The sequence below is a fragment of the Schistocerca serialis genome, chromosome 4, assembly GCF_023864345.2.
Source record: "Schistocerca serialis cubense isolate TAMUIC-IGC-003099 chromosome 4, iqSchSeri2.2, whole genome shotgun sequence".
Taxonomy (NCBI): domain Eukaryota; kingdom Metazoa; phylum Arthropoda; class Insecta; order Orthoptera; family Acrididae; genus Schistocerca; species Schistocerca serialis.
Genome location: NC_064641.1, coordinates 123484912 through 123505687, shown reverse-complemented (window position 1 = coordinate 123505687; position 20776 = coordinate 123484912). Strand labels below are relative to the sequence as shown.

The window sequence follows — 20776 nt, the reverse complement described above, 5'->3', positions numbered from 1 at the left end:
TTGCATTTCCTTAGGATTCTTCCAATGAATCTCAGTCTGGCATCTGCTTTACCGACGATCAACTTTATATGATCATTCCATTTTAAAACACTCCTAATGCGTACTCCCAGATAATTTATGGAATTAACTGCTTCCAGTTGGTGACCTGCTATATTGTATCTAAATGATAAAGGATCTTTCTTTCTGTGTATTCGCAACGCATTATACTTGTCTACATTGAGATTCAATTGCCATTCCCTGCACCATGCATCAATTCGCTGCAGATCCTCCTGCATTTCAGTACAATTTTCCATTGTTACAACCTCTCGATATACCACAGCATCATCCTAAAAAAGCCTCAGTGAACTTTCGATGTCATCCACAAGGTCATTTATGTATAATGTGAATAGCAACGGTCCTACGACACTCCCCTGCGGCACACCTGAAATCACTCTTACTTCGGAAGACTTCTCTCCATTGAGAATGACGTGCTGCGTTCTGTTATCTATGAACTCTTCAATCCAATCGCACAATTGGTCCGACAGTCCATATGCTCTTAGTTTGTTCATTAAACGACTGTGGGGAACTGTATCGAACGCCTTGCGGAAGTCAAGAAACACGGCATCTACCTGGGAACCCGTGTCTATGGCCCTCTGAGTCCCGTGGACGAATAGCGCGAGCTGGGTTTCACACGATCGTCTTTTTCGAAACCCATGCTGATTCCTACAGAGTAGATTTCTAGTCTCCAGAAAAGTCATTATACTCGAACATAATACGTGTTCCAAAATTCTGCAATTGATAGAAGTTAGAGATATAGGTCTATAGTTCTGCACATCTGTTCGACGTCCCTTCTTGAAAACGGGGATGACCTGTGCCCTTTTCCAATCCTTTGGAACGCTACGCTCTTCTAGAGACCGACGGTAGGGGGGGGGGGGGGGGGCAAGAACCTTCGCGTACTCTGTGTAAAATCGAACTGGTATCGTATCAGGTCCAGCGGACTTTCCTCTTTTGAGCGATTTTAATTGTTTCTCTGTCCCTCTGTCGTCTATTTCGATATCTACCATTTTGTCATCTGTGCGACAATCTAGAGAAGGAACTACAGTGCAGTCTTCCTCTGTGAAACAGCTTTGGAAAAAGACATTTAGTATTTCGGCCTTCAGTCTGTCATCCTCTGTTTCAGTACCATTTTGGTCACAGAGTGTCTGGACATTTTGTTTTGATCCACCTACCGCTTTGACAAAATTTCTTAGGATTTTCTGCCAAGCCAGTACATAGAACTTTAGTTTCGAATTCATTGAACGCCTCTCGCATAGCCCTCCTCACACTACATTTCGCTTCGCGTAATTTTTGGTTGTCTGCAAGTCTTTGGCTATGTTTATGTTTGCTGCGGCTGATTCTAGCGGAGGTTAGAGTCCTCCCTCGGGCATGGGTGTGTTTGTTTGTCCTTAGGATAATTTAGGTTAAGTAGTATGTAAGCTTAGGGACTAATGAACTGATGACCTTAGCAGTTAAGTCCCATAAGATTTCACACACATTTGAACACAATATTTTCTTATAAGGTTCCGATCAGTCACATCACTACTTCATGGTTTTGCATGTTCCACACATATTAAATTGAAAAATGGAAAGAATCTGTATGAGGGAATGTGCTGCGCGGCTGAATGGCGTCTGAACCGCCACTGCTCTCATTCAGATCCGCCACGTATCCCCATGTCCTCGGAGTGTACTGCGGATCTAAGGTGAATCGCATCGATAGGAAGTCCTCTGAAACCATGTTGCGCAATATTACGAGTATGAACATGTTTGGGGAAAGTTTAGTTCAGGCTGGTACGTAATTTCAGTGTTATTGTTGCTGTCTGACGTGGCTGTATTTTATATTTTCCAATATGTGGATGGCTGAAACTGCTTTGAAACTAAATGAAGATCTTCAGATGAACATCTGCTTAGGGGAATACAGAAAAACGAGGACAGGAATTAAAATATTTGTCCAAAGAGTCTGCCGCTTCAGTAGCAAAAATGGGAAAAAAATTCACCCTTTGAAAAGCACGTTTCGGTGGGGACGCAAAAAAATTAGAGGAAAGCAGGAAGAGTGGGGCTCCTCCTAAAAATGTTCATGATTGGGATATGAATCTAATCTCTATCTCTAACGTTTTTGCTGCCTGCCTGTGACTAAAAAGGAAGTTGTAACACTATCTTCGAAGAAATAAGGAAAGATAATATAAAATTAATAGTTGTTATTTATTTTAGAGGTACAGAAGAAATACGAAAAGATAGATTATATACGAGGAACGTTCATTAAGTAATGAAACATGTTTTTTTTTCTTCTGAAAGCACGTTGGTTTTATTCAGGATTCCTGTACACCATACTATTCCTCCCTTTTAGGGCTACAAAATCCTGTTTTTCAACGTAATCTTCGTTCAGTGGGATGGCCTTATACCACCTTATTTGGAGGGCTTGTATGCCGGTGTGGTACCACTCTACTGGTCGATGTCAGACCTAACGTCTTGCTGCATCAATAAACTCCCCATCGGGAACTTACTGCTTACCGCGGAGTGCATCCTTCATTAGGCCAAACAGATGGAAGTCTAAAGGTGCGAGGTTGGGGCTGTAGGATGGATGAGGAAGAACAGTCCGATGATGACGGACGCGTCGCCCAACGACTCACCATGCTTTTGTTCACTGCCAGGTCTCCGTAGACATTCTGTAAGCGCCTATGAATATCTGCGATGCTCTAGGGTTCTGCTAAAAGAAACTCATTGACAGCTCTCTGCTTGGAAAGCACTTCCATTACGGACGTCATTTTAAAGTCTTCGTAAGGCGCTGCCACCTATCGGAAATTAATGAAACTGTAGGGGCTGAAGCGGGAATGTCCCACAACAAATTCCGCATTCTTTCAACCGAAACTGGCCGAGAAAGACTTGTTTGAACGCCTCTCGTATATTTTGCCAATCATTTCACCCTGCCAAGGCACTAAACTTCAATCGATAAAAAGCAATCTCTAAATACATTTCAAAATTCTAAATTTCGTATTTTGTTTACTGACCATTATAAAAGTACTGGGTGTCATCCTTATTTTAGATTGATAATTCCAATGCCATCTTTTAGTTTTTATGTGACCAGGAAACCATGGCATGGTTTAATGGTAGCACTAAATAGCTTCTGTATCTACACTATTGGCCATTAAAATTGCTACACCAAGAAGAAATGCAGATGATAAACGGGTATTCACTGGACAAATATATTATACTAGAACCGACATATGATTACATTTTCACGCAATTTGGGTGCATAGATCCTGAAAAACCAGTACCCAGAACAACCACCTCTGGCCATAATAACGGCCTTGATACGCTTGGGCATTGAGTCAGAGCTTGGATGGCGTGTACAGGTACAGCTGCCCATGCAGCTACAACACGATACCACAGTTCATCAAGAGTACTGACTGGCGTATTGTGACGAGCCAGTTGCTCGGCCACCATTGACCAGACGTTTTCAATTGATGAGAGATCTGGAGAATGTGCTGGCCAGGGCAGCGGTCGAACATTTTCTGTATCCAGAAAGGCCCGTGCAGGACCTGCAACATGCTGACGTGCATTATCCTGCTGAAATGTAGGGTTTAGCAGGAATCGAATGAAGGGTAGAGTCACGGGTCGTAACACACCTGAAATGTAACGTCCACTGTTCAAAGTGCCGTCAATGCGAACAAGAGGTGACCAAGACGTGTAACCAATGGCACCCCATGCCATCACACCGGGTGATACGTCATTATGGCGATGACGAATACACGTGTCCAATGTGCGTTTACTGCGATGTCGCCAAATACGGATGCGACCATCATGACGCTGTAAACAGAACCTGGATTCATCCGAAAAAGTGACGTTTTGTCATTCGTGACCCAGGTTCGTCGTTGAGTACACCATCGCCGGCGCTCCTGTCTGTGATGCAACGTGAATGGTAACCGCAGCCCTGGTCTTCGAGCTGATAGCCCATGCTGCTGCAAACGTCGTCGAACTGTTCGTGCAGATGGTTGTTGTCTTGCAAACGTCCCCATCTGTTGACTCAGGGATCGAGACGTGGCTGTACGATCCGTTACAGCCATGCGGATAAGATGCCTGTCATCTCGACTGCTAGTGATACGAGGCCGTTGGAATCCAGCACGGCGTTCCGTATTACCCTCCTGAAGCCACTGATTCCATATTCTGCTGACACTCATTGGATGTCGACCAACGCGAGCAGCAATGTCGCGGTACGATAAACCGCAATGGCGATAGGCTACAATCCGCCTTTATCAAAGTCGGAAACGTGATGGTATGCATTTCTCCTCCTTACACGAGGTATCACGACAACGTTTCACCAGTCAACGCCGGTCAACTGCTGTTTGTGTATGAGAAATCGGTTGTAAACTACCCTCATGTCAACACGTTGTAGGTGTCGCCACCGGCGCCAACCTTGTGTGAATGCTCTGAAAAGGTAATTATTTGCATATCACAGCATCTTCTTCCTGTCGGTTAAATTTCGCATCTGCAGCACGTCATCTTCGTGGTGCAGCAATTTTAATGGCCAGTAGTGTAGCATGTTTTCCGATTTTGTTGACTTCGGTTTTTGGCCAATTGGCTCCGAGCACTAAGCGACTTAACTTCTGAGGTCATCAGTCGCCTAGAACTTAGAACTAATTAAACCTAACTAACCTTAGGACATCACACACATCCATGCCCGAGGCAGGATTCGAACCTGCGACCGTAGCGGGCGTTCCTCTCCAGACTGTAGCGCCTAGAACCGCACGGCTACTTCGGCCGGCACTTCGGTTTTTAATAAGATGTAAAAGTGAAACTGGAAGACCAGCGTAGGCTAGTTCTTGGGCCATTTCGAACAGGACTGTCCCTTGTAGCGTTGCTACACGTGACTTCGCTGCCCCTGAACAGAATCGGGGCAGCCCCGCAACTGTGCTGCGAGTGCCGCCTGGAGCCACAGGTGTCGGTGACGTCACGAGGGCCACGGCGCGGCGCCTTGCGGAAGGCCACGGCGGGTCACGTGACTGGCAGGTGGGGGCGGCGCCGCAGACACAGGCAGCGGGCGTCGCGACGCTCGGCGCTCAGTCAACTGGCAGCGGCGGCGGCGGCGGCACCGGCGGCACCACGGCGGCGCACCAGGTGAGGACGCAAATACCCGGCCGCTGGCGCGCCGCCACACCTCCAGTGTTCCCATTACAACGCCGTCTCCCGGCATTCGTCACCCCGCGAGTAGCCAAACTTACGGCGAAGTGTGCGGCGCGCTGCAAATGTTTGACTCACATTTTAGCAAATTCCTGTTCTGCGGCTGTAATAACTTCTTACTGCTCGGGTTAACAACCCGTATAATACTTATTAAGCGATGTTATTATCCTTTGTTAGGCTCCGTTGATGAAACAAAATTCTATCTCGATCAGACAGGTCCGGCCGCTGTTTTCATTACCAAATAATCAACATGTACAGATTAATAGAGATTATATAAAACGCAAATTGGTAGCAGCAAGAAAAGCTGAGGAAAGAAATTTGTTAACATCAAATGTAAATTTCAGTTTTAGACAATATTTTCTGAGTGTATTTGCGTGGAGTGTAGCCTTGCACGGAAGAGAAACGTGGACGATAAGCAGTACAGACAAGAAGAGAATAGAAGCTTATGAAATGTGGTGATACACAAGAACGCTGAAGACAACATGTGAACGTGGGATAGCAAATAAAAGGGGAACTGAATCGAATTGAGGAGAAAGGAAATTTGTTGCACAACTTAACTGAATGAAGTTCTAGGTTAATAGGACACAACCGGAAGTATCGAGAAATCGACAGTTTGGCAATGAAGACAAGTGCGTGGAGTCGAAATTTAGAGAGAGAGAGAGAGAGAGGTAGCGAGGCTCCACTACTGTAAGCAGGTTCAAGTGGATGTAGGCTGCAGTAGTTATGCTGAGATGTAGAATCCGGAGGACGTGGAAGACTGCATCAAACTAGTAATCGGACTGAGAACAACATCTCAGAAATAGGTATGTTCGGACGAAAAGTGAACAGTGTGAATTCGATTCATTACTCGTAATTCTGCTTGAATATCTATTTAAATACAAAGATATATGTGACCGAATATCGTACCAGCAACACAGTTTTTTAGTCTCTAGCTGAGTGTACGCTATTTTGATACTTTAAGCAGATTAGAACAGTATGCTTGGCCGGGACTCGTACCCAGATCCGTTTTACTGTGCATGGAAGTGTCAGAACACTGCATACTCTGCAACAGAGGGAAACGAAGATGGCAACATACACATTTCTCTACAGATGCAGTAGTGATTTGAATTGGAACAAATGGCGTGTCAAACTCACCAGTGTGGGGTATAATTTTATAATAAAGGTTTTACTTGGTTGAAAGTCATCAGGGTCATTAACAAAAAATTTTTAGTAATCTGAGAGAAAATTTTTGTCCGAATTTTCATAGTCAAACGAAGAGGGGAAACGGACATATGGGATGTGAAATTGAAAAGCATGACGTCTAGTTTAGAAAAAAATATGTATAAGTGTTTAAAAGTAATCATGGTAATTAAGAAAAAGTTATTTATTGATTTGATGGAAAATTGAAATAATTCGTAAACACTAGCTGCTAACTATGTAAATGAAGTGTCAACACGTTTATCTCTTCAAGGCTTTGTTATTTTGCGCCTAAAATGTTACATTGGTGCGATATGTGATATTTAAGTATCAAAAACGCTTCCTTCCAAACGAGTACTAAATTTAGAACATTTCGAGAGCAGAAGACGCTAGGAAGGCAAATGAGATGTCAAAAAGTTCATCTCTTCAAGGCGTAGTTACTTTGCGTGATAAAATATCAATTGGTGTGCTGCTTGATTTTTAAAATGGCTTTCTTCGAATCAAGTACTAAATTTAGGACATAACGATAACAGCAGACACTAGGAAGATAAACGAGGCATCAAAAAGTCCATGTTTTCAGGGTCTTGCTATTAGACCCATAAAAAGTTACACAGAAGTGATATTTAACAGTTAAAATGGTGTCATTACAATCAGATACTAAATTCAGGACATTTAAAGAGCATAAGATGCTACGAAAACAAATGCGGTGTCAATAAGATCACACTTTCTGAACAAAACTCGAAAAAAACTGCTGAAAAACATCGGTGGAATATTTTGTGACATTGTTTTTCTGAAAGTAGGGAAACATTTGACGCACCTCTTTTGCTGCGCATGATTTAGAACATCATTCAAAATTGGTTCAAATGTTGGTCTAATCTATTGAATTTCTTACTACCAGACAAATCATGGATCGCAAAACATTTGATCGTTTTTTTTTTCAGACTCCTTTTTTCCTCCGTAAATATACATTGTTATTGTACATGTCTTCTCTGGTCATATTTGATAATACAATATTACGAGGTAATAATACGATCAGGGAGAAAATTGTTAAATGACACAAATTGACTAAAAGAATAGATAGGTCAGTGGCACACATCCTAAGGCAACATACCATAAATTCTTCCGTAATGGTTGGAAGTGGGGAGGGATTAGGAGGGAGGGGAGGGGAGGTAGGGGTGATCTGAAGAGGGAAACCAAGACTTGAACAGAGTAAGCTGGTACAAATGGAAGTAGGTTTCTGTGGTTATGCGCAGATGAAATGACTTGCGCCGGATAGAGTATCGTTGACAAATCAATGTTAGCATTGATTGTTATTACAAAGGCAAATTCAAAAATCGTCGATAGCCAAGTAAAAGGCAGAAACCAGTCGAAGAAAACAGAGCAGACAACATCACCTCTTCCCAGCCGTCTGCTACACTTCTGCACCGTAACATAAACAACTTCAGTGACGTTAATACTGACGCCCGTAGGCTTTTACTGACTGCTAAATATCTCTTGGCATAAGGCCAGTTGTCAGGTTTTATTTCTTTGCATTGTAAGTGCTAGCAAAATAAATGTTATCTTTACAACTATATTCTTACAAGTGACCGTGCATGTGGAGCATTTGGAGAAAAACTACATTTTCACAGATTTGTTGCATGAATGTGATAACGTTTATCAACTGCAATCATAATCGTGTGATCTTCAGGTTCCTCCTTCGAACAATCTCACGATTTCAAATCTATATGTTCACGTTGTTTGGCGGAGAGAGCAGTCAAGATAGCACTTTCAATATCTATACGGGAACAGTCCCGGTTAGCGTTCCAGAAAAAGAAACGTCCAATTTTTTCTGCGCCATCTCTGATTTATCTCAGTATACCTCGATGGTAATTCCTTACTACGTTATGTGAGAAACAAAAAAAGTCTTAAAATTGGAAGATAAAGTTACAGACTGAAATTTCGTTAAAATATTTCACCACAATTAAAAACGGCTTTCTTTGAATGATTGTCATTTCAATCGTTTATAATTTCCAGGACACTTCTGCACGTATTTGCTGATAACATAACGAGATTCTTTTCTTTGAATTTTTTCGATGTTTCCTCTCACTCCTGTCAGGTAAGGATCCCATACTGCGCAGAACAGCTCTAGAAACGCGCGGACAAGCGTAGTGTAGACAGTCTCTTTAGTAAATCTGTTGCATCTTCTTTGCTTTCTGCCAATAAAACACAGTCTTCGCTTCGCTTCAACTATAACTTTTTCAGTATGATGTTCCAACTTAAGTCGATACTAACTACAGTCACTGCATATTCAGCTGACTCGACAACGTCAAAAATTTTTGACATTTATTGTCAAAGGAATTTTTTTAGTACTCCTGTGGAATACTTTTTTACAGTTCAGATTGAATTGCCACTTTTCGTAGCATTCAGATACCGTGTCTAATTTATTTTGTCATTCGTTTTGATTTTCATCTGAATTTACGGGACTGTAATTGACGGTATGATCCGCAAATCATATAAGAAGTCTGCTCAAGTTATCTCTTAAATCATTTACATAGATCAAGAACAGAAAAGAGCCTATCACAGTTCCTGGGGAACGCCAGATGTAACTTAGGTTTTACTGTATGCACTCCCGTCGATTAAAATATACTGCGATCTTTCTTACGGGAAATCATGAACGCAGTCGCTTTGCTAAGACGATATTTCGTAGGCATGCAATTTTGTTAGAATCTGATTGTGAGTACGGTGTCAAAAGGCGTCTGTAAATCAAGGAGTGGTTATTCCATTTGAGATCCTTGGTCGATAAGACTCATTACCTCGTGGTAATAGAGAGCCAGTTTTGTTTCACGAGAACGATATTTTGTGAATATGCGCTGATTGTGTGTTAACAGCCCGTTTTCTTATAAGAAAAAGGATAGCAGGAACCGCTAATTATTTGCGCTGATATTGTCTCATATCTATCGAGTCACATGTTCGTTGAACTCATAACAATAATTGGGGCATATCATCTGATATAACGTGCGAACTACCATGGGAACTTATTGCGGCGTTTGTTCGCTTTATTTTATATGCACTGGTTTTAGCAGATAATAATCATTTGAATCACTTGTACGTCGAACCCGTAACAACGGAGATTCATGATCTCATACAGCGTGTAAACTTCCGTGAAAATCATTTCCCTGGATATACTGATACCATAATCTGGCTAATTTGATATGTAGTGGTTTTAATAAGACAACTTAATTTCGTGGCGTTACTCACAGCTCAACTGTGTAATATAACAGTACTAATTTTTAGAAGTACCTTTAGGCTGAGAAATTTTTCTGGCATGTCTCACCTTTTCCCGTTTACGTTTTAGCGATGTTTTGATGGCTATTTGTTGCGCAGTTTGTTTTACTGTGAACCATACCGTGTCGGTTTCATGTAAGGCTTTGAAAATTTACAGCGGAAGCTGTATAACAAACGTAATAAACTTCCATTCCTACCACCACATAACCTTAGCCTTGGAGAACATACTGTGCCACATTTTACTGTGTCAGACAGTGAAAGCACGGTGTGTTCAAAAGCCTATCTGTGATTGTAAACTTTATACATTTTCGCCGTAAAGAAGTGAACGAGGTTAATCCGATATCAGACTGTAGCCTCGATAGCGTGCGCTGCATCTAGTCAGTGGCAACGTCAGGGAACGTATTTGCAAATACGAGACGAATGATTGAATTACTGTGTCTATCCGGTTTTTCAGTATCTTAGTGTCTGCTGTTTTTTTTAAACGTAATCCTCCATGAAAGATGACTAGTAGAGTTCCGTGGAAATATTGCGAAGGTGATGTAGGGACATCGCGACTGATTCATTACCTTGGAAAAACTCCGTCATTATAGGTACGAGCCGTGGAGATTCCAGTAGTGCACGTAATTCATTAACAGATTCCGTGGGACTATGTGAGGCAAGTTGATTGGTCGTGCAGAATCCGCAGACTACTGATAATGGAGTCTAATAACGAAATTTGAAGACTAAAAGAAAATGAAAACTGGGAAAATTAACTGTAGAGTGGTATATACACTCTAAGATATGTGTTACAAGTAAGTTCTTCAACTTCTAATTCGAAATCCAGGGTTCATCACTAAAATATTTGAGTTCTGTTGGACAAAAGTGAAACCTTGCAAGTGTACAGGTACCTCTACCCTTAAGAATTCAGAATGCAGATCTCCTTGAGATTCACCTTCTACAAGAGCATTGGGTCAGAAACTGTGTAGGCTACCCCGCGTTTCGTTGCAGTTGAGAGACATTCTGTGTAATGTGAGTCACGAGTTGATGTTACCCGTAATCCAATTTGCTGAATCGTTTGCATTACTTTCCGTGCCTCTCAGAGTGACACTTGTTTCGTCCCCAAATAGAAACCGTTTGAATCACTTTCCATTTTTGCGGCAGGTCTTCGATACATATTAAGAAAAGCAACGGATCCAGAACAATTCCTACTTTAAAGAACCCCGTCATATTCAGATCTGTTGCTGTTTGTATACGCTGTAGGAAAACCATCTGCATTCCACTTTACACAGTCGAAATCAACCATTCACATAGTTTCCCCTCTAATTCCGCTATGTCCAAGCTTGTGGGAAGGTATTCTACACAATCAAATGTTTATAAGTCGCTACATAATTGGAAAAACAAATTCCGAGTGACACTCATGTAGCTCAGGAGAGTTACAACGACTGCGTCTCGGAAAGATACACTGGAGACGTGGTGATATCTTCAGAGAATATTTTACTCTCTTTGTAAGCTGAGTAACGTAGTTTGATTCTTGTAAAGTTGTTTATATGAAGATTATAACGCGTCCTCTAGAAACGCAATGCTTTGTGTGTGAGTTGTGTTGTTCACTGTAATATAAGTTATTAAGTTCTTCATAAAAGCAATCTTATAATTCCCTAATAACGGATAAACTAAAACAAAAATTCATCTACTCTTTCTGCTACTGGTGATATTTCCTGATTTGTAAACGTAACTGATTCCCAGCATATTAGAACTGTCATGATACAGCCAAGCCAGTGACAATCACAAATAGTTAGGTTTCGAATATTTTGACATCAGTTTCACAACTTCGCATAACTGCGTGTTGTAGAAACATATAAACGAACATACAAACGTATTTCTTCTTTTCTTCTTCCTTCTTCAGGAAAGCTAACTGTATTTATCCTCCTTTGCTTGAACGGCAACTATATTTTGAAGCTTCTGCCTTGAGCAAAACACAATTTCTTTTTCCATTTTTACCCTCCGTAGCTGAATTTAGAGCGTGGCTGAATCCCATGCGGGGGACGCGGATTCGATTTCCGGCACCGCGAGGGACTTTTGCTTGGTGAGAGTACAGGTGCTGGGGGTACTAAGTCCCGCGAGGCCGACTGTGGAGCTACCTGAGCGAACAGCAGCTGTTCCAAGGTAAAGAAACCCGATGACGGCGGGTGATGTGTTGACCCCATAGCGCTTCACACCGCATCCGAAGACACCTCTGGCAGAAGATTACATGGCATTCGGTCGGAGCCGACTGGCGCTCCTAGGAAAAGAACACGGAACTTTACATATCTTTACCTGATGAGTGGAGCGGAAGAATAAGATATATTTTGCTCAAGGCAAAAAGATTCGAAAGATATTTATTGGAACGTATTTTACATATTTCCACTTGTTCATGTACAACGACATAATTGTCCTGGATACCTCGTTACTGAAGAAGAATGAATTGATCACTCAGAGTGAAGCAGTGAGAATAATATCGTGTTCACACACAGTAATCTTCCAGGTGCCTCTCGAGAAACTAGGTATCCTGATTCACAATATGTACGAATATGTATTAAGCCGTGCTGAAAAGTAATGCTTCCGAGATTTTTAACTGAAAGCTCCTAAGATTTTTAAATAAAACAAAGGTTATCGTCATTCTACATCTTTATTGTTCATGTATACGTATTTGCAGCCCTCTGCAGCTAGAAGGCTCCTAATTGTGGTATGTAACATGGCGATTTGGAATGTAACTATGCCGGTGATTGAGAAACAGCGTGCTGTAGTCGAGTTTCGAATTTAAAGAGTTCGTCCACGCGTGAGCACCCTGTCCTTCAGCATGACGATACAAGATCACACACGAGCGCTGCGACGTTTGGAACAATCCGACACCTTGTACGCGCTGTCATCGACTGTCCTCCATAAACTGTCGACTTGACTCCATCCGATTTTCATCTGTTTCCAAAACTTAAAAGAAACCTTCGAGGACTTTTCTTTGATAGCGGTGAAGTGGTGGAAGTACAGTCGAGGTTGCAGCTCCGTCGACGAAATCAAACATTCTGCAGTGACGGTATACACAAACTGATCTCTCATTGGGAGAAATGTGTTCGTCGCCAGGGTGATTAAGTTGAGGAATAAAAATGTATACATGGAGATGTAAACGTTGATGAAGTAGTTTTGTTTAAAAACATTTAAGCGTTTTCACATAAAAAATTCGGAGCATTACTTTTCAGCACGCCCTCATGTTGAATCTATCAGACGTAACCACAAAAAACCTTTGCTCATTTGACAAATAACGTAAAATGTCTGACAAGTACCAATATAAATTTTAAATCTAATTGTCGTAGGCACCTTATTCTACTCTATAGACAAATCTTAAGTAGGCGCTGTTATCGTATATGGTATAAAAGACACAAGTTATTTAAAGTATTGTTAAATTCAGTTTCAGTTGCAACATCAGTAGAAACGAGTACTTATGAGTCCACTTTTATTAAAAACTAGGCCACTGTGCTATTTGTTGTAATAGGTCTTCACACAGAAACCTGTTTGTTGCAGCTCTCCATGGTGGTCGAAATCTTTTTATCTCTCTATAGCTACTACAGTCTAGATTTACTTGAAACTGCTTACTGGATATAAACCTTGGTATCTGACGCCCCTGGCCATCATCAGACAGTTTAATACTAAGCAGACGGTGCATACATCATCAGAGACAGCTTCTATCTGGACAAAGATTGTTACTACCAAAGATATGTAACTATTTTACCGCTAGGTATTCGGTAACACAAATTGCAGTGTTTCAGCGTTATATGCCTACATATAAGCAAATATTCTGTAATGATGCACCGCCTGTTTTAAACCCTGAAGATATGAGCTTAAATTCCTAAACCCACTGACTCACTAACATAAAGATATTGCTAAAAAAGTTATACAGATACAGCTTAAAGTCTGTCAACTATACACAAACTGATAAACTGTCATTAGGCATATTGATAGTCATATTGAAATAGACACAAAGAAGATATAAATAAATAAATTTCACATTTATATTCAAAGGTTGTAAGGCTAATACAGTACATCAAGTGGGTACTGACACACGCTACTGAAGGATTGGACGAAAATATGGAGAAACCGCCAGAAATGCACGTTTGAACATAAATGCAGATCTAATCCAAGCCTCCAATTTGCACTGTTGTATTTGATCACGAACGAAACCTGTACAATATGCGCAATACGGTGCAACTATCAGTCGTGGGCAGAACAGTGTTTTGTGTAGTTGTGAGTGCACTATGACGGAGCTAAGTGAACTCAGATGTGAGCAAATTGCACTTGCTCGTATACTGCGTGCTTCCGTAACCAAGGGAGCCAAAGTGGTTCTTGTTTCAGGAGGCACGCCATAGCAGGTTTACACCCCATACAGGATAAGTGGAAAGGCATTATCAGCTAAGTCACAACGCGGACAAAAATGTGTGTGCAGTGATCGTGGACAAACGGTCCGCTTTATAAAAAGCGACAAAGGGACAATGTAGACAATATTAGGCCGTCAGTGTTTACTGAAGTTATTGAAAAGGTTGTGTATGTAATGATAATTTATCATTTTATATCACATATTTTGCTGTCAAATGTACAGGTCGGCTTTAGAAGTGGTTTAACAACTGAAAATGCTATATTCTCTCTTCCCTTTGAGGTTCTGGTTGGATTAAACAAAAGGCTTCGAATGCTAGGCATATTTTTGATCTAACTAAGCCGCTTGATTGTGTTATCACAAAATATTGCTCCAGAAGTTGGACCATTACAGAATACTGGGAGTAGCTCACAACTGGTTCACCTCTTACTTTTACAAAAGACAGCCAAAGGTTTTTATTCACAATGTTGAGAATGGCTGTGATGTGGTGTGGAGTCCGAATGGGGCACAGTCAAATTGGGGGGGGGGGGGGGGGTGCCCCAGGGATCAGTGCTGGTATCACTCCTGTTCCTTAATTATATAATATGCTGTATAGTACTACAGGTAATTCTAAAATATTTCTGTTTGCTGATGACACTAGCTTGGTAGTAATGGACATTTTGTGCAACATTGGCTCTGTTTCAAATAGTGCAGTTTATGGCAGAAGTTGATGCATTGTAGAAAATAAACTAACTCAGAATTACAGTAAGACTCAGCTTTTACAGTTTCTAACATACAATACAACAAAACCTGACATTTTAATTTCGGAGAATGGGCACATGGTTAGTGAAACTGAATAATTCAAATTTATAGGTGTTCAGATATATACTAAACTGTCGTGGGAAGCCCACGTTCAGGATATTCTTCAAAGATTTAATGCTGTCATTTTCACTATTCTAAAGGTATCTGAAGTAAGCGATCGTTCGACACGAAAATTAGTCTACTTTGCTTATTTTCTTTCGCTTATGTCATATGGAATTACATTTTGGGGTGAATTTTCCCATTATCAAAGGATATTTTTTGCTCCGAAACGGGCAGTTTGGGCAACAAGTGGTGCTAGTTCGCGACCCTCTTGTCGACCCCTGTTCACTAGTCTGATTATTCTATTGGCCTCTCAATACATATATTCTTTACTGTCGTTTCTTGTTAACAGTATCAGCTTATTCATAAGAATTAGCAGCTTCCACTCTGTTAATCCTAGGCGGAAATCTAATCTGCATTTGGATCGGACGTCCTTGAATCTTGTGCAGAAAGGTGTGCAGTATACTGCTGCATCCATTTTCAATACGCTACGAAAAAGAAGTCAAAGGTCTTAGCATTAATGCACACGCTTTCAAATCGAAACTGAAGAATTTCCTCATGGGTCACTTCTTCTATTCTGTCGAGGACCTCCTAGAAATATTAAGCTGATACCTATATACAGGGTTTTTACAAATGATTGAAGCGATTTCACAGCTCTACAATAACTTTATTATTTGAGATATTTTCACAATGCTTTGCACTCACATACAAAAACTCAAAAAGTTTTTTTTAGGCATTCACAAATGTTCGATATGTGCCCCTTTAGTGATTCGGCAGACATCAAGCCGATAATCAAGTTCCTCCCACACTCGGCGCAGCATGTCCCCATCAATGAGTTCAAAAGCATTGTTGATGCGAGCTCGCAGATCTGGCACGTTTCTTGGTAGAGGAGGTTTAAACACTGAATCTTTCACATCACTATGCGTGAAACTTGCGCGTACGCGTTCAACCGTTTCTTCGCTCACTGCAGGCCGACCCGTTGATTTCCCCTTACAGAGGCATCCAGAAGCTTTAAACTGCGCATACCATCGCCGAATGGAGTTAGCAGTTGGTGGATCTTTGTTGAACTTCGTTCTGAAGTGTCGTTGCACTGTTATGACTGACTGATGTGAGTGCATTTCAAGCACGACGTACGCTTTCTCGGCTCCTGTCACCATTTTGTCTCACTGCGCTCTCGAGCGCTCTGGCGGCAGAAACCTGAAGTGCGGCTTCAGCCGAACAAAACGTTATGAGTTTTTCTACGTATCTGTAGTGTGTCGTGACCATATGTCAATGAATGGAGCTACAGTAAATTTATAAAATCGCTTCAATCATTTGTAATAGCCGTGTATTATTGACTGCGTTTAGTGAAACTTATAGCTTGCGTTTTTTGGGTTCATAAACATTTTATTTTATCTGTTATTACTTTCATGTTTAATTTCATGTACTGACACGTTCCATGACCCTGGAACTTTGTTCCTCAATTCGGTCCTACGGAACTAGACGTGTAAATAAATACATAAATATTGAGTAGGATTGTGACGAAAAATAAGAGAGCGACAGCTGGAAATGTCATCGCAGAATTGGAAGTGGCTCCTGCGAATCCTGTCAGCACAAAAACAATACGAAAGGAGTTCCACAAGCAGCGAATTGCAGGGCGAGCTGGAATTTGAAAATGGCTTATGACTTAGAGGTCATAGCAGGTAAACGTGGAGCTGAAGCCATAAATTCTGGAATATGGTGCAGTGAAGATAGCTATTTGGTCGGATGAATCTCGCTGCACACTGTTTGCAACTTCTGACCGTGTTCAAGTCCCAAAAGTGGGACAAGATGGGGATTCAGTGAAGATCTGGGCATCCCCCATTTCGTGGTATTCCTTAAGCCCCGTGAATACTTTGCTAGAGGGCATTACTGCCAAGGATTATGAGACCATTTTGTCTGATCAGGCCGTAACCGTTATACAATTTTTATTCGGCACGGTGGAGCTGTGTTCCAAGACGACTGAGCCGCTGCTAACACAGCTTGCATCGTCCGCGACTGTTTTTGCTAGCGGGGAGATGATCTGTGGCTTTTCCCCTGGCGACAACGGTCACCAGATCTCACTGTTATTGAGCCTTTGTGGTTGACTTCAGAGAGAACGGCGCGTAATCCCTCAAGGCACCTCCATCGTCGTTACCTGAACGTGTCACTATTTTGCAAACAAGAATTGTGTAAGATTACCTTCGAAACTAAACAGGACCTGAATTTATCCATTCTGAGTCGAGAAGCTGTTTTGAACGGCAACGGTTGTCTTTCACCGTATGAGGCATGGTAATGAGTTGTATTTTGGGTAAAAATTCCCCCTCTCTTCGTATCGCATATAGCCAGTGATGACGGCCAACCAATAGCAGTAGGAGGAATTTCAACCAATAACCCTACTGGTGCCTTTGTATCCAATGACGATGGGCCACCAATAGTATCCGCAAGAGTTTAGCCAGCAACGCCTTTTCTTCTGCATCAGTGCGGGAATATTAGCCTATGATGATGGCCCACCAATGGTAGCCATAAGAATTTTAACCAATACTCCCCTTTATAAGACAACGCGACACTAATCTCTGACAGTGTCCTAGCAGTAGTGGACACCGGAAGCTCCTGAGGAAGATCCCAGCAGAGGGGCTCGGAACGTCGATTATTTTAGAGGAAATGTGATGCGGCCTAATAGCCCAGAAGATTTTAACATCTGTTTTTGTTGCGTTTCCCTATTTTTGTCCATCTCCTGTGTGTTATACAGGGTGTTTCCTTAAGAGCGTGCCAAAATGTACCAGGACATGGAGAATGCTCCACTGAACAGTTTGAGGTAGGGAACCTGGGGTCGGAGAAGCCTGCTTAATGAGGTATGGAAGCAAACTTGTCTACCGCTTTGTCTAGCATTACTATTTTCTAGCTAATTTACAACTAACACAGTACAAGTTTGCACGTACTGTGCTGTTAATTTACGTGTACACTCTTTATTTCCTGCATGGAAGCTAGGAGGTCGAGCCTGATTACTAGGATGTATTTCCTGGTCGCTGGATTGGAAGAAGAGGCCCTATTCCATGGCCCGCGGGCTCACCTAACCTGGACCCCCTTGATTATTCCCAATGGGGATGTGAAACATCACTTGTGTATGAGGCCCCAGTGGATACGGAGATTGAGCTGGTTGCCAGAATTTTAGCTGCTTGTGATGTGATTCGAAACACACCAGCGATACTTGTCAGGGTTCGTCAGTATATTGTTCGCCGCGTCATGTTTGCACTGAGGTTGAGGGCCGTCAGTTTCAGCACATTTTGTAGGATCAGTACAAGTGGTACGTTCACTGTGTTAATGTCCTTATTTGCAATTAACTGTAAGTAATGTAAATAAAAAGGTACATGGTACTGTGATTTTATTCCTGATATCTCCTTAAGCTGGCTTCTCCAACCCGAGATTCCCTACCTCAAATTGTTCAACGGAGCATCCTCTATGTCCTGTTAAAATTTTGCGCTCTTACTGAAACACCCTGTATGAACCTTTATACAGACAGGAGCTGTCTTTGATGAAGCTAGGACTGGCTGCACAGTCTTGCCTGATGCTGGTCTAGGAATCCGGAAGTCGGTTCTCAACAAAATACAGAGTAAATAATGTAGAACGTTAATATTGTATATTTCAGTTTTAATACGTCCATGTTCCTCCAACTGCCGAGGCAATATTCCATAAATATCATGTACACATGGACTGTCATATCATATTTCCACTTTCCATATAATTTAAACTGAAACCGTACAAACAGTCTATAGCTACATTTCAACCAATAAATCATATCTAAGCCATAGCAGACATGAAAAAAAATAGCGAACATGAAAACTCCCTATGGACATCTGGTAAATTTTTAACTCAGCACCGTTGAATGTATCATGCGTTTGTCGAATACTTACAAAAACGAAACGGTTGGAAAAGTTACCGCTGCATGGCTGCCGGTTCCACTGAACTGTAAAATGCGCAGAGTGAACGTGTAGAGAGACAGTCGCTGGTTTGAGCGACGTCAGTCGGTTTTGTTACCCCTTTACTGTCACGTGCGGACGGCACAGCAAAATTCTTCTCATTTGAAGTACTAACGGAATGCCAACATTGTGTGCCAGGTCTGAGAACCAAAATAGACCTGTGTTGCCGGCCTTCGCTTCTCTCACACCTCGAGGCCGGCAGAGAAATTTTGCAACAGGAAAACGCGAGGACGAATCATGTCCGCGGGATGATCCAAGTGGCAGTAACCAGAGTAGGAGGTCTAGGAAGACGAGTTCTTGTCAAGAAGGGTGTACGCTACGCTTGGAGCTTATCACCGCTGGTTTGCAGCCTGTGTGTCGAGAAAGCCAGGTAGGATATGAGAGAAAATTTCGGAAGAGGCATAAAAGCGGAACAAGCACCAGTGTTAAAGTTTGCAGAGGTCACAGCCATTTGGAAAGGATTTAAGAGAGAGTCGCGAGATATGTTGAAGTAAATGAACAAAGCACTGTGTTCAGAATATGGATAATGACAAATAAAGCAAAGACGAAGGTACGAAGGTGATGAAGATTAAGAGTAACAAGAATAACATCTTGTTATCTGATTCTTTCGTCGCTTCTTGGTAGAAGAAAGCTGAACACGTTTTTTCTTTCGTAGCTTAAACAGCCAACATACCAAAATTCAGTTCACAATGGAGACCGGCAACAAATCTATAAATTTCCCAGATCTACACATTGACATCAGTACATAAAAAGAGTAATAAAAAAACTCAGAACTACAGACACAGTAATAGCTTCTTGTTCAGAACACCCAGTAACACACAAAAATACATCCTTTCACTCAATAGTGCACACGCCTTTTTTCTGCTCCAAAGTGCAGAGAAGATTTAAAATCTGTTAGACAATATAAAATTATTGTATCATTGGCTATAACCCAGTCCTAAATGACCACATCTTGCATGGGAAACAAAAATTGAAAATTATACTCATTCAATATGCTTCCTCTACTGTTCCTTCCAATGTTTGCACGTAACGGTATACAGTACCATTCCGAGGACAGATTGTATGAAAAACAGTGAAATCTACAACTGTAGGATTTCCTACTATATGGGAAGCGCAACAGCCCAGTGTATTTTCCACATTAAGTATAAGATCCAATTGCTAATCAACTATGGTGGTTTACAAAATTTCTTGTCATGATTGTGATACATTTCATGCTGGTCACTGGAGCAGAGACATACCATCAAGGTTGGCTGAACATGGACGCAGCTGGACGTTGCAGATTTATGACTCCACATTTGCTGAGCATGTACTGAGTGAGGGTCACAACTACCAGCCACTCTTGGAAGCCCTGGAAATAATAATAATAATAATAATAATAAAAATAATAAAAACATCGAGCCCACAGTCCCAATTTAATACTGAATGATCAAACACAGCTCAGTATTTGCTTTCTTCTAAATTTCCAGTGCTTCTCATACAGTCTGTTGTGTGCCTCCAATTTTCCTGTATTTATTTATTTTATTGCGATTTCCTATGTAGCCCATAAATTCTGTTGTTACTATTATCAATTTTATGTTTTATTCTGTTCCTGTATCACCTTCCATACGTCACACACCTTCTAGCTATTCCACACTACTTTTGTCACTTAATGATTTTAATTAATTCGGATTGTTAATTTAATTTAAACTAGCTGTCAACCAGACATTGCCCAGCTATTCATGTTGCCAATGAAAGCAAAAAAAGAACTGTGTTTCTAGTGTGATATCCCAAACAGTTTCTGTACGCTGGGCGCAGGCGCTTAACGTGTCTACAACGCAATTTTGAAAACGTCACTGTGGCAAAGCCTCTTCATCGCTCTACAGAGGGCTTCAGTTTTCGGCTACGACCGTTTACACGACGCAGTCGTGTGACTACGGCCTCCCGCCGTATCTGACACCACGTCGGCGAC

The 20776-nt window shown here is 41.6% G+C and overlaps 1 protein-coding gene across 1 annotated transcript in view; it reads left to right on the top strand.

The window, feature by feature from the left end:
* The first annotated feature begins 5052 nt into the window (after positions 1-5052).
* Positions 5053-20776, top strand: part of LOC126474073 (proton-coupled amino acid transporter-like protein CG1139) — a 206044-nt gene continuing 190320 nt past the window's right edge. The window contains exon 1 of the mRNA XM_050101482.1: positions 5053-5130. The gene's annotated coding sequence lies outside the window, so the exon portion shown is untranslated. The remainder of the gene's footprint in view (positions 5131-20776) is intronic.